This window comes from Haliotis cracherodii, unplaced genomic scaffold, assembly GCF_022045235.1.
Source record: "Haliotis cracherodii isolate W230 unplaced genomic scaffold, xgHalCrac1.p SCAF_15, whole genome shotgun sequence".
In the NCBI taxonomy this organism is placed as follows: domain Eukaryota; kingdom Metazoa; phylum Mollusca; class Gastropoda; order Lepetellida; family Haliotidae; genus Haliotis; species Haliotis cracherodii.
In genome coordinates, this window is record NW_027266270.1 from 36,606,172 (window position 1) to 36,620,932 (window position 14,761).

The 14,761-nt window shown below is 43.9% G+C and overlaps 1 pseudogene; it reads left to right on the forward strand.

Annotated features, from left to right (window-relative positions):
- LOC139462112 (cell surface hyaluronidase CEMIP2-like) overlaps nt 1-3,015 on the forward strand; it is a 42,369-nt pseudogene extending 39,354 nt beyond the window's left edge.
- The last annotated feature ends 11,746 nt before the right edge of the window (nt 3,016-14,761 follow it).

Below are 14,761 nucleotides of genomic sequence, written 5' to 3' on the forward strand. Positions count from 1 at the left end.
CAAATGTTAGCTTGAATTTTGCCATTAATCGGCCGCACGTGTTCACTGTACTTTCAAAAACATGAAGATCCCTGGAACGAGGATACGTGCATTAAGGATACCCATATTAACTGAACCAAACCGATGGTGAATATACATGTATGTCCACTGTTTGATTCACGTGACCCCACTTTTTGTGGTAATCCCCAGCTTGGAAGAAACACGCAGGCTCCTGCTACCTGTACACCGGCAAGACCGCGTCCCACTACGACACCGTTGCCGCTCTGTGTAACCAGTAAGTCATCCTGTAGTAAACAGTGTCCGTGGCCGCTCTGTGTAACCAGTAACTTCTACTGTAGTAAACCGTGTCCGTGGCTGTTCTGTGTAACCAGTAAGTCCCCCTGTAGTAAACAGTGTATGTGGCCGCTCTGTGTAACCAGTAAGTCCCCCTGTAGTAAACAGTGTCCGTGGCTGCTCTGTGTAACCAGTAAGTCCCCCTGTAGTAAACAGTGTCCGTGGCCGCTCTGTGTAACCAGTAAGTCCACCTGTAGTAAACAGTGTCCGTGGCTGCAATGTGTTACCAGTAAGTCCTCCTGTAGTAAAACAGTGTCCGTGGCTGCAATGTGTTACCAGTAAGTCCTCCTGTAGTAGACAGTGCCCGTGGCAGGATGTCAAACGCTAGATTGTCTGGTCCCGATTCTTTGAAAGATATTGCTGGAATATTGTGGAGTGACGTTAAACAACAAATAAAACCTCAGTTGACCAGAGTGTTTTGAAAACGAACACATGATAGAAATTTCATAAAACCGTGTGTACTTCATTCTGTCCCACTTCTGTCAACAGGGGCGACAGCAACATGGTGACTGTCCACAGCAAGGCTGAGAACGACTTCGTCTACAACATGGTGAAGGACTTCCACAAGGGAGAGGAGAAGGACGTCCTCATAGGTAACTATTTTCTTTATGCATGCATACCTAGTGACAGGGTCTGGTAATCAGGAACCATTGTTGACATCAGGTCATACACGACAGTCGTGGGTCACCAGCTCCGTTCTTGACATAGGCGGGCGGTGGGGTTGCCTTATGGTTAAAGTGTTCGCTTGTCATGTCGAAGACCCGTGTCCCCCGCCGTTATATTGCTGGAATATTTCTAAAAGTGGCGTGAAACCAAACCCACTCACTCTTGGCACAGGCGCTACTAGAGAGGTTGCCACATAGACTGGGTGAGAACGGAGTTCCCCAGAAGGTCCAGAATGATGATGAGTGATGTGTCCTGTGTATTGTTCCGCCCGCTGGCTCATCCAGATGTGGCTGGGGCCACAATTCTGTAGGGCATTCATCCTTAGTACGGGGGATTGGTGGCTCAGTTTTCTGAGGTGCCGAAACATTTATATATCTGAAAGATTTGCCACCGAGGTTTTTGTTGAAGATAGAGGATATTTCATGTGTCGATAGAAACATGACAGTTCACGAGACACATGGAACACCCTATTTATTATATACTTTTTGTGAAGTAATAAATACAAATATAAAAGTTTGAAAAGTAAATTCTCCCTACGTAACACGCAGGGACTTTTCACCACCCCTTGTAACTGCGATTAAAAAAGTAGTTCCGAGTTTGCAAAATCTTAAAAAAACAATAGAAACATTTTCAAGAGAATAACGATGGGCAATTAGCGATATTAACTATGTTGCCTTGTCGTAGTGGAACTAACTTAAAAAGGAAGTCAACGGGCCAGACACATACGATAAAAGGAGAACAGTTCCGGGAAGGTAACTCCTGTATGACAATAATTCCGTCAAAGTGTTATGTTCACTGCAATGAAAATGTAGCTTTTCAGAAAACTTTCACACTAAAGTATATAATTGATAACCCCGGTGGGGAGGGAAGGGTATGATGACCGCAGTTTCGAGGGCTCTTACATTTTCAACCCAAACCGACGAAAAAACATTTATTTATACTTGTTTAGTACATGCAACATGTATATCAAGCTGCGTTGCGACTGTCTAAGGAAACACTCGTAAAATATACCTGTCCAGGAGATATACGCCAAACATGGCACCTGTGGACTTTGGTTAGGGTGCCTGACTTCTGAATAGGAGGTTGTAGGTTCGATTTCCGTCATTCATAATGAAAAACTCTTGTCTTTTTGTTTTAGAACATAGGCCGTCTGAAACACTTAAGTTCAAACTTATCCAACTCATCAGGTCTTACGAGCAAAAAGTAAAACTTACTTAGACCGGGAGCTTATGACGCAAATACATGTAGCGTCCCAAAGAATGGTCAATCCTTGACAGGTTTATAAGCAGAGTTGCGTACCTTACCTGTAATGATCGCAGTTCGTGTGTTCGAATCCCATTAGTACCCCGTTGTGATGTTTGGCTCGGCCGCACCATATCAAATTTCCCGAGATTCAATAAATGAATAACCGATTTCGTGGGTTTTCTGGCCACAATGTGCTGGCACTCCGTGATAATCGCTTTTCTAATTGAAATAGTGTTCAAATCGGCGAGACGCTCAACTACGTTTAACTACACCTGATAATCAGTTCCTTCTCTGAAGTGTGTGAAGCCCATTTCTGGTGTCCCCCGCCGTGTTATTGCTGGAATATTGCTAAAAGCGGCGTAAAACCATACTCACTCACTCCTTCGTTATATCCAGTGACAAGTATTTATAAGGCACAGGAATATAAAGTGTATTTGTATGTTTATTGTAGTGCCTGGTATCTGACGTAATTTTAACACTGTTCCCAGGTTACCGGTACCGCAGTGTGTTCGACAAGTTCACCTGGCTGGACGGATCGGACCCCGTCTACGAGAACTGGAGCGACGGACATGGCATGTCTGGATTGACCGGTGGCTACTGTACGAAGATATGTTACTATGACAACAAGATCACGTGGCGAAATACAGCTTGTACTGGTTCAAAGTATGCGGCCGTGTGCAAGATGACATTACGTCCCACCCCGACTTGAGAAGAGGGGCAATACGTTCCAACGTCCACATCAAACTGTTTATAGATGTAGTGTGTTTGTCTTGATTCAACTATTGGGAGTGGTCAGATATTTCACTGGAAATAAAACTTTCAAAAATTATATTTAGAAATGTTATATCCACAATGACAAATTGCGATGATGGCCAGGTCCACACTGTATGGTTAAACTTTAATACCGCCTCGCGCCACGATAATCGTCACACCGCCTCACATCACTGATGCAGAACACATCATGATAATCGTCTTACTGCCTCACATCACTGAGGCAGAACACGTCATGATAATCGTCTTACCGCCTCACATCACTGATGCAGAACACGTCATGATAATCGTCTTACTGCCTCACATCACTGATGCAGAACACATCATGATAATCGTCTTACTGCCTCAAATCACTGATGCAGAACACGTCATGATAATCGTCTTACCGCCTCACATCACTGATGCAGAACACGTCATGATAATCGTCTTACCGCCTCACATCACTGATGCAGAACACGTCATGATAATCGTCTTACTGCCTCACATCACTGATGCAGAACACATCATGATAATCGTCTTACTGCCTCAAATCACTGATGCAGAACACGTCATGATAATCGTCTTACTGCCTCACATCACTGATGCAGAACACATCATGATAATCGTCTTACTGCCTCACATCACTGATGCAGAACACGTCATGATAATCGTATTACTGCCTCACATCACTGATGCAGAACACATCATGATAATCGTCTTACTGCCTCACATCACTGATGCAGAACACGTCATGATAATCGTCTTACTGCCTCACATCACTGATGCAGAACACATCATGATAATCGTCTTACTGCCTCACATCACTGATGCAGAACACATGACAATCGTCTTAACGCCTAACATCATTGATGCAGAACACATCATGACAATCGTCTTAACGCCTAACATCACAAACCTATGGTTGTGGGTTCAAAACCCGGTTCGCCCCGATTGTGTTTCCAGGATTGTCAGCACCATACCCGTGCTCGTGGGTTTCACCGGAGTGGTAAAACACACTAAGCTGATATAACTGGAATACTGTTAGCAACGGCGTTAAACACAACTCTCACTCACTGATGCATAACAACATGATACGCGTCATACCGCCTCAAATCACTGATTAACACATCACTGATGCATAACAATAACTGTGGATGCTGATAATTCTGGTGAACAAGGAAAAGACAGCAGTTATCCATTCTCCGGAAAATGGGGAGGCGTCTTCACAAGAACTGAGATGGGGAACAAAACCCATGGTACTTCCTTATATGAGGACCAATGAGACATTTGATATATACTACTCAAAATTTGATAAGGATCGTAGATATTTTTCTTAATAAAAAAACAAAATAACTGCATAACTGGCAATATTGTGTTCAAGTGAAATCAAAAACGTCTCCAACACACTTGCACGTGCATTTCATGCCATGGGAAATGCGTTTCACATCACAGTTCATGCTTTTGCTACCATTGCACGATTTCCAATCAGGCAACGGTGTCTGATTCATTCTGAAACTTTAAACTCAATTGAGTGTTTACACTACGTTTATCTACGCAATGCCCCCTCAACGTGTAAGGCGTCGCCTGACGACAGAACAACTGGGCAGATGTATTGGAATGCTTGATGCTGGCTATTCACAACGTGACGTTGCCAATGCACTAAACGTCAGCCAGAGCGTTGTAAGCAGGGCCTGGTCCCGACAGCAAAATTTTGGTACAGCAGCACACCGACATGGGGGTGGTCGTCAGAGGTCGACAACCCAACGCCAAGATCATTTTGTGGCTCTTCAGGCACGACGTCATCCCTTCTGGACAGCAACCAGCCTACGTAACGACCTCCTGAACGCCTCGGGGGTGAATGTGTCCACTCAGACGATACGGAATCGTCTTCACAATGCAGGTCTCTACTCGAGAAGGGCATGTGTCCGAATCCCCCTGACTGTTCGACACCGGCGGGAGCGATTGGAATGGGCTGAAGATCATGTCACTTGGACACGGAACGATTGGGTTCCAGTTCTGTTCACCGATGAGTCCAGGTATTGTTTGGACTTTACAGACAGGAGGCAGCGGGTGTGGCGACGACAACGTGAACGTTTCGCTGATGCCAACATCAGTGAACATGACCGTTATGGTGGTGGTTTCATCATGGTCTGGGGTGGAATCAACAGAGATGGAAGGACAGATCTTCATGTCCTGGAGAGAGGAACAATGACGGGGGTGAGGTACCGGGATGAGATCCTCGATCATTGAGCAGGAGACAATTGTCCGCATGGATTGACCAGCGCGCTCGCCGGACTTGAACCCGATTGAGCATGTCTGGAACGTGCTGCAGGTTGCCCTTTCACGCCGTAGAGCACAACCCACGACTTTGGCAGAGCTCGGACATGCCCTCGTGGAAGAGTGGAACAACCTTCCCATTGGGAACATCCGGGTGCTTATTGACAGCATATCTCGACGTTGTCAGGCCGTCATTGATGCAAGGGGAGGTCATACTCGATATTGACACTTCATCGACTAAGTGTAATGATGGACTATCCCTCATAACTGTGTAATTCTTTCTCTTGTTTGCTGTTAACATTTTTTAATGAAATGCCTTTTGGTGTTTGCAGATCTCAAACATTCCATATTGATACAAGTTCATGCCGTTCATGAATTTTCATTCATAACATGATTAAACACGTTTCTGAGTCAGAATCATGTCTTTTGTTATGTTTGTGGTAACTTACACACATATCACCTAGTGATCCGTATCAAATTTTGAGTAGTATAATACAAGATGCCATCACTGACTACTGAGAGGAGAGGTGATGGTATCAACAAGATCACTTTACCAAAACACAGGGAGGGATGCAGATGCAGCCCGCACCTTCTCACTGGCGATGTCGAATCAGTGTGCAGAGGTAGTTTGGGCTTTGACGTTGACAATGGATTATATACATATATACTCGCCGCCAAAAGAAACAAACCATAGAAGCATGAGAAGAGATGTTTCCGATGTGTACCAGTTAATGACAACTTACAATCAGTCACGTGTTACCACAGACTGCCTTTATTCTCATCACGATATGCTGCATATGATTTCCACACTTTACACGCTGATCCTGCACGAGACAAATGGTGCCTCTCGAGTCATGGATCTATGACGTCACATGTGATGCGTTCATGAGCATCGGTTCACACAACATACCAGCATGTTTGTTTGTGCATCAAGCCAATCTAATCTCTTGAATATAAGTCTTCATACATTAACCAACATGTTTCGCGTTTCTGTTGGTGGTGAGTATATTATCCTTAAAAGACGTGTTTGTGCGTAGTTTCTCTGCCGGTTCCGCAACAGTCTCTCGTTCGAACATTCCTTCAAATTTCCTTTGAATATTTGACACATCATTTCAGTATCAGTTACAGGTACATTATTATTAAATAAAATAATAGTGTCCATAATCCCATATGAGTTCATATGAAATCTAAAATGCCACTTGTTACGTACGTTACACGACCGTAACAATGATAGTTTAAAAAGCGTTATAATTAAGTGTATTGTCAGCCATGGCCATTATGTCTCCCCCAGTGACGTATGAGGCATTCATGTTGTCCTGCTCCCATAGGTTTGCATCCCATGTCGCCTCTGACTGCAGCGTTAGGAGCTGTCCTCCCTGTTCCCCAGACTGCTGCTCGGTATGCGATTACAAGTCATACTAAAGAATTGTATTATCTGGAAATCTTGTAAAACCATCACTCCCGAGATATATACATTAATTTGTCCAATTCCAACGCTCGTCCCACCGACCCTGCCATAGACAGACCTCAGCACAAGTAAAGACGCAATCTGATAAAACACTGGGGCTTCTGTATCGCTTACGATGTGATCATTAACATGAATTCCATTCCGTTGACACCACTCGAAGAGTATCCAGCATCAACTCGTCTGATTCCGCTCGTTGTACGCTAACGTTCACATAAAGGGGTATATCAATGAACTGGTCTCCTATTTGTACTCCCATTAATGAGCAAAGTAAAAAGTTGGAGACACAGCCTTCCGTCAGGCCCTAATCCACCTTAAACCAGTCGGTGGTGAAAGCCATTTGGCCGAACACAACACTGAACATGACTACTTGTGGACTTATCTGCTCTTAACATGGAAACCATCCAAGCCCATGTTGTCAGTGTTGAGAGCAAGCCCTCCTAATGCTTGGGAAGCAATGTAGATCCAGCTGTAAGTTGTACGTTAAACGTATATTATTCCACCGACGTGGACCCTACTTCATATAGTAAGACTTGTACATGTGAGCTGTAGTGAGTGAGTGAGTGAGTGAGTATGGTTTCACGCCGGATTTAGCAATATTCCAACAATATCACTGCTGGGGACACCAGACATGGGCTTTACACATTGTACCTATGTGGGGGACTCCAAATCGAATCTTCGACCTGGCGAGAAGGCGCTTGTACCACAGGCTACCCCACCGTCCCTCACTCCAGAGGCAATTGGTGAGATCAGTGCAAGTAAAATACAGTTTGACGAGGGTGGAAAAATAGCAAATAGATAGAGGTTATCACGCGAGTGTTTGGTGATGGTAAATGTCCTGTATTAGGAATGAACATCATATACTGAACCGCAAAAGAAACGTCATCATGGATAGATATATGAAAACCCTTATTTGTCCAAACACTGTAAGCATACTTTGCGACATATTAAAAAGATGAAACTTGGTAAAACTGATCGAGGCTGAAATTAAAGAGTCAAATGTTCTTAAAGTGAAACACAACGCTAGTCTCTGAGAAAATGGTATCACAAGTCAATATCTCATGTGTCCGCCATGTGCATTGATGACTGATGTGCAAGGTGGATACATGGAACGGATGAGGCGGTTGATGAAGGACATGAGCACTTAAGCCCACACTCTGAGGAACGCCTGACGCAGTTCAGCTGCAGTTGTCGGCCTTGGTCGGACGACATTCATCCGTCTTTGAATCTCGTCCCACAGGTGCTCAATGGGATTTATATCGGGACTGAGGGCAGTCCACTGCATGGTTCCGATGCCATTCCGCTGGAGGAAGTGTCTTGTTGTTCTCGCAGTGTGGGCACGGGCGTTATCAGGCTGAAACTCGACGTTGCGGCGACGTGCCAAATGAGGTATGGCGTGTGGTCTCAAGACTTGATCAGCAAAAACGTCTGAATAAAGTTCCCCACGGCGTCGACTCTCACTATCTGCTAACTCACTATCTGAGGGCAGGCCATTGTATGGTTCTGATGCCATTCTGCTGGAGGAAGTATCTCGTTGCTCTTGCAATGTACGTGGGCACGGGCGTTATCATGTTGTAACTCGTGGTTGTGGCGACGTGCCAAATGTGGTATGGCGTGTGGTCTCAAGACTTGATAAATGTACCGAGCTGCTGTGACACCACTGCCTCTCCCTGGACCGATGTGCTGGAAGACCACGGGGCCGACCCTCTGTGCAAGACCAATTCCACCCCACACCATGATGCTCGAACCACCCCACGAGTCTCTCTCAACAACACAAGCATCCAAATAACGTTCCCGACGGCGTCGCCAGACTCTCACCCTCTGCCATCTGCTGTTGAGATACAGTAACGGCTCTCCTCTGAGAAGAGGACTCTTCTCCACTGCTGGTGGCGCCAATGCTGGTGCTGTGTTGCCCACTGTGTTGTCCCGGCGATGACGTGGTGTCAGAATGGGTCCTCGGTGTGGCCTGTGACAGTGGAGGTGTCTGCTCGTCAATCGTCGACACACGTTGTCCGCACTAATGTGTCGCTGGTGTGCCCCCATGGTCTGTCGCACAATCTGACGATCCTGACGTCGGGTGGTGAGCCTTGGTCTTCTACTACGTGGTCGGTCATTTGTAGTGATGGTGGTCTGGTACCGTTGCTGGTGCCTGTATATGGTCCTTACGTGGATTTGAAATGCATTGGCTACTTGCCGGGCGGTTTGTCCAGCTTGCAATTGTCCAAGGGCTTGGTGTGGCTGATTTCTTGTCAATCTTGGCATAGGTAGCAATTCAATAACGATTGAATTATATCCGATCTGGATGGATTTGTATAGGGCAAGAAATGGGGGAACGCATGTGCATTTAAATTTGCGAGGAACTCACGTGCATCAGGTTAAATGGGCCATTGCCGTAATTCGTTAGGGCGATCGGTTTTATTGTCAACTGCTTTGTTTTTTATCATCAAATTTCATTTTTCAGGACTAGGTAATATTAAATTTTAGAAACTTTGCCAAAAATTACCCAGATATTTAAATGACAACTTTTTATGCAATGTTACTTGGGTTGACGTTTCTTTTGCGGTTCAGCATCCCGAGTCCGCGACAGTATTGAGGCCATTTGTAAGGAAAGTGTGTCCTGCGTCACGTGATTAGCAGCAGGAAGAATCGCTGGAGAGGCCCAGAAAGTGATTCACTGTTGTCCTTTTGACTTTGTTCATGAAATATGTTAAATCAAATCAACAAACATATTTAGCAAACCACTGCTCCTTGATAAGGATGAACGCATCTTGATATATACTGAACCAAATTAAAAACTTCACAATCCTAAAATTTTAACATTTTGACCAGTTATCATTGTGGGCCCTTATTGTGTATTTAAACAGTAATGGCCACGTATTGTCTTCAGATAACACCCGTTTTTGTGCAGGTGAATCGATCTAAATCATGTGCACAGCACTATAGTGGCAAAAGTGGATTTTCACATGCAACTGGTCACGTGGCCATAATACCGCACGTGTTTTCAGCCATACTTGTTAGCAGTCATTAACAAAAAAAGAAAAACACAAGAAAATAAAAGTCCTTACGGCCATTTGTCATGGCACGCCTTTCAAATGTGCAACGTGAACGTGCCATCGGCATGTTGCTGACGGGAACGTCGGGAGCTGAAGTCGCAAGGACGATGGGTTGACGGACTGTTTATGATTTACAGACGCGTCTACAGCAAACGGGTACCACCGCTGATCGCCCTCGGCCAGGTCGACCACGTGTAACGTCACATGCAGAGGATCGTCAGATTGTCTTACGTCACCTCCGTAACAGATTTTTGACGGCTACATCAACCAGAAATGAACTGTTTAGGGGTAGACTGAGTGCGCAAACTGTTCGAAACCGTCTGAGAACTGCTCACCTTCAAGCACGACGGCCATACTGCGGGCCGATTCTGACTCAATTACGCAGCCGTCAACGTCAATTTTGGGCACAGAGACACTTACGAAGGACTCAGAGGAATTGGAATCAAGTCGTCTTCAGTGATGAATCCCGATTTAATCTTCGATTTGCTGATGGTAGGGAGAGGGTGTGGAGGCGCCGTCATGAACGTTACGCCCAGTGTTGTGTACAGGAAGATGACAGATTTCGAGGCGGAAGTGTCATGGTGTGGGATGCTTTCTGTGGCAATGCACGTTCCAGGCTTCTTGACATCCTTGGCAACCTCAACGCTGCTGCTGACCGCGACCAGGTACTGGCACCAGAACTTCTGTCTTTTATGGCAGCACATGGACCCGGTTTGATCTTCCAACACGACAATGCCAGACCCCACACAGCAATTTTGACAAGGAATTTCCTTCAGAATGCGGGTGTCAACGTCATGGACTGCCCGTTAAGGTCTCCCGACCTCAATCCCATCGAACACGTCTGGAATGCTCTTGGCAGAAGTCTGCGCACTCTCCAGAACCAACCACAGAATTTGCAAGATCTTTGCAGCAACAATGGCGTCGTCTTCCCAATCATGTGATCACAAGCATCACAAGGTCCATGCGGAGACTTTGTATGGCAGTTGTCAACTCACATGGTGGCCATAGACGCTACTGAACTTGTGTGCCATCAGATTCTTGTGCTTGGGGCTTATGATTTAAACTGTTGATGTTATTACCGAATACCATAGGTGCTTGGAACAAATTATGGTTACCACCTTTAATTAAAATCCGTCTTTGGACATTAATGATTAAAAATTACCTTCTCTGATACATTTGTCCGTTGTATATCATATATGGGATTACTTTTAAAAATGTAAAGTTTTTAATTTGACTGAGTATACTTGAAAAAGTTAAGCACCGCTTATTTATATTTCCGTATAACATGGCCAATTTTTTTAAATCGTCACCCGAAATAATATTCTCACAAAGCAAATTTGAAAGCTGAATAATTATATTGAAATACAGAAACGGAAAAAGATTGTCTGATGTCATGTTTCGTAACTGTTCCATGGCAATACCATTCGACTAACCTTTCAATTACTTCCTCTGTTTCTTTGCATGGTATGATGTGACCCAGTACTTGCGACGAGCTGGAGGAACATGCAGTGTTCTACGAGGGCTGATAAAAAAGTTCGAAGCCTGACTTAGAACTTTGAACTGTGGGCCACAACAAAGTGGACTAGTCAATGTAGTACATTGTTTGGGTACTTCGTGGCAAGTGTATTTGGCCTGAGGTCGTTTGTATATTTGAGACAGCCAATTGAATGTGATGGGGGTCCAAATGGACATAAAAAATGGAAAAAGAACGAGTACCGAGCAGTCGTCAAGTTTTTTACTTTAGAGAAAAGTACTCACTAAAAAATTCATGACCGCATGTCACAAGTGCATGGGAATAATGTATGTTTAAGGCTGGGAGAACAAGCCTTGATTATGACCCTATGTATGGACGTCCCTGACCTTCCATTAATGAAGTTTCAATGAAGGAAACAGAAAAAAACTTACACTGTCAGATAGACGCATTATCATTGCTGTAATTGAGGAAGACGCAGATCAAAGCCATGTATCCACTGAAACTATTATTCATGAAAATTTACAGATGAATAAGATAGCTCATCGTTGCGTGCGAAAGTTTCTTAATTCGGATCTTTAGGAATAAAGAACTGACATTGCTAAGGAATATTTTGAGCTAATTAAGGAGGATTTCGTCAACGAAATGGGTGATGAAACATGAGTCTACCACTATGATCCCGAGTCAAAACGTTAATTAATGGAATGGCACATTCCACTTCTCCGGCACCAAAGAAATTTAAGTCTTCAAGATCAGTGAAGAAAGTTATGTCCACTGTATTCGGGGGTGCAAAGGGTTTGATCCTTGTTGATTACTTAGAAAGTCCAAAGACGATTACCGATGCCTACTATGCTAATTTGCTTCCTCGCTTGAGAGATTCTATCAAAGAAGACCGAGGAATGCTGAATCCTGGAGTTCTACTACTTCACGACAATGCCTCTCCTCACATCTCTCGACTTGCAAAGGCTGCTGTGCGACAATGTGGGTTCGAAGAGCTTCCTTACTCCCCATACTCGCCAGACCTGGCACCAAATGATTTCCAACTGTTTCCTAAACTGAAAGAACACCTTCGTGATTAATGCCAAAATGAGATTAATGCCAAAAGATACGTTGACGTAAAAGATAGTTGTGAATGTGGACACACGCACGCACGCACGCACGCACGCACGCACGCGCACACACGCACACGGAGGAGATAAACGGCGAGTGGGAGTTGTTTATCGTACACTGAAACACAGCAGGGGGAATGAACCAAAAGGGGCTTTAATGTACGATAACTACCACGAGTCGTTTATTTCTTAGGATATATTAACATCATGTACAGCCTCGGAAATATCGGACAAGTCCATTTTACAGTTTGGTATATCCCGCATATTCCCACAATCATCTGTGCCTTTTTCTCCTAAAACCGAATGTCATATCTGTCCCAATTTGGGGTAGGATCGTTCGGTCACTGCGTTTTATCTGCGTAGCCCAGCTACATCTATGGGGAACAACTTACTCGATTCTTCCCTCTCAAAAATAACGTCATCCAATATATGACGTCATCAAGTTGCGAGCGCATATTTGAATCTCAAGATATGACGTATTGATAGAACGATGTTTTATATTACACACAAGTGAGTTCTTCGTGTGTTAAATAACACACGATCAACGGCTTGTCAGGTGAAATGAAAACGTATCATAGTAAGAGACAACGCACAACGCAGTATCTGTGACGTCATAATGCGTATGACGTAACAGTTAGCGATAGAGGGAAACGTAGTCAAAGGCCAAAGCCAACATTTCTACGTCACAATGCTTTCGACGCCATAGTTAGTGACAATAGTGGGAGGTGTAAATACATTCATCAGTGCACAAATATACATTGAACTACACAGGGAAGGTTATAAAATAATAATTTTGAATTAAGTTTAGGTTTCAAAATCCTATCCTATTTAGGATGTTTAGAGTTTACGCTTAGATAAGTTTCACTTTTGCTGTAAAATTATAAGATTGACTTTTATAAGACGCCACCATATTTTTGTTCGAGATTTTATAGTTTTTTTTTAAATCAACAATCTGTCCCGAGTGAATGAACTGTGACAACTGACCAATCGTCATTAAGAATAGCTAAAATGTGCATGTGCAAATTTCCTAAATGCTTGTCACAGGTTGTCTAGAAATGGATACTTATTTTGAAATCTATTCTACAAATACTGAAATCTCGTTAATCAACACCTGAGATCCTAAATGGCTGCTTTCCCAGAGAGTTTACCTTACACCTGAATATTCTGAATAGAAGTTATCATAACGTTTAGTTTTCAGAGTATTTCGTAGAATATTTCACAAACAATTTATATTTTAACCAAAAAGAACTTTTTGTGAATATCGCTCCAGAATAATCGAAGCAGTTAGATGATATACGTCGGCTTCATGCATGATAGTAACAGTTATGTCCTTTTATCATAATTGTAAATGAAAATGATCAAATCCATGTGGATGCCACTATCTTATCTCCATCATGAACCTTTCTGCAATAGGCAGATTATGACACAGTCACCTGTGTCATCGACTCTCGCTCGCAGCCATGGTCGCTACTTCGCGGAATCAGTCATATACAAACACCTGCTTGACGAAACATCATGGCGACAGTCCTATGTCTCGCCCTATGTTACACAACACCACAACGTGTCATCATAACTCCAACAATGATACGTCCTCAGATTACGGTTAGCACTCTATGATCATCGTCCTCAACGGCCTTAACGCCATCGGCAACAAACAACAACCGGCGACATCAATAAAACCTAAAACAATTGTCATAATCTAAAGAACACCCATCAATGTGGAAAAGCACAAACTATAATTAAATGGTATTTCATGAGGTTCTATGGATACATAAAATATTTTGTTTCCTTAAATTAGAAATTGCTCCTCCCTGGGTTTTTGCCACAATTGAACTGTAGACTCTCCTTAAAACTCGGGGTGCAAGGTAAGCAGGGGGCCACAGGTAGCCAAGTAGTCTAAGCAATATAGGCCTGACCACGCAATATTGTCATGGATTCGTATCTCATATGTGTCGTCATTCTGCTTATTGGTTTGTCGGTTCCAAACATGATACACGTCTAATTCATGGGTCCGATCGGGCGTTCCTTAAACATTTAGCTGACATGCCGTGATATACCTCTAGATCAAACCAGCGCAAAACTACCCCCTGCTGACACGCTGCGTCTATGTGTACAGAACCAGGGGTGACACAGGTAGACCACACCCTGGGGGTATTATTGCGCTGCCGTGTGGGAGTACTTAAGATGTTTCATGATAAATGGAAGCTGGCACTTGGGTAACCCTTGCTATTACCTGAGGTAATTAGAAAGGGATCCTTGAACTGTGAGATCGCACTGATAAAACATTGATGGCTACAATAAATACAGTCAGATAGTGCCACCTGCGTCACATGAACGCCGGACATACGAGTATATATACAGTGACTGGTCAGTCCCTCACAACATCTTCGTC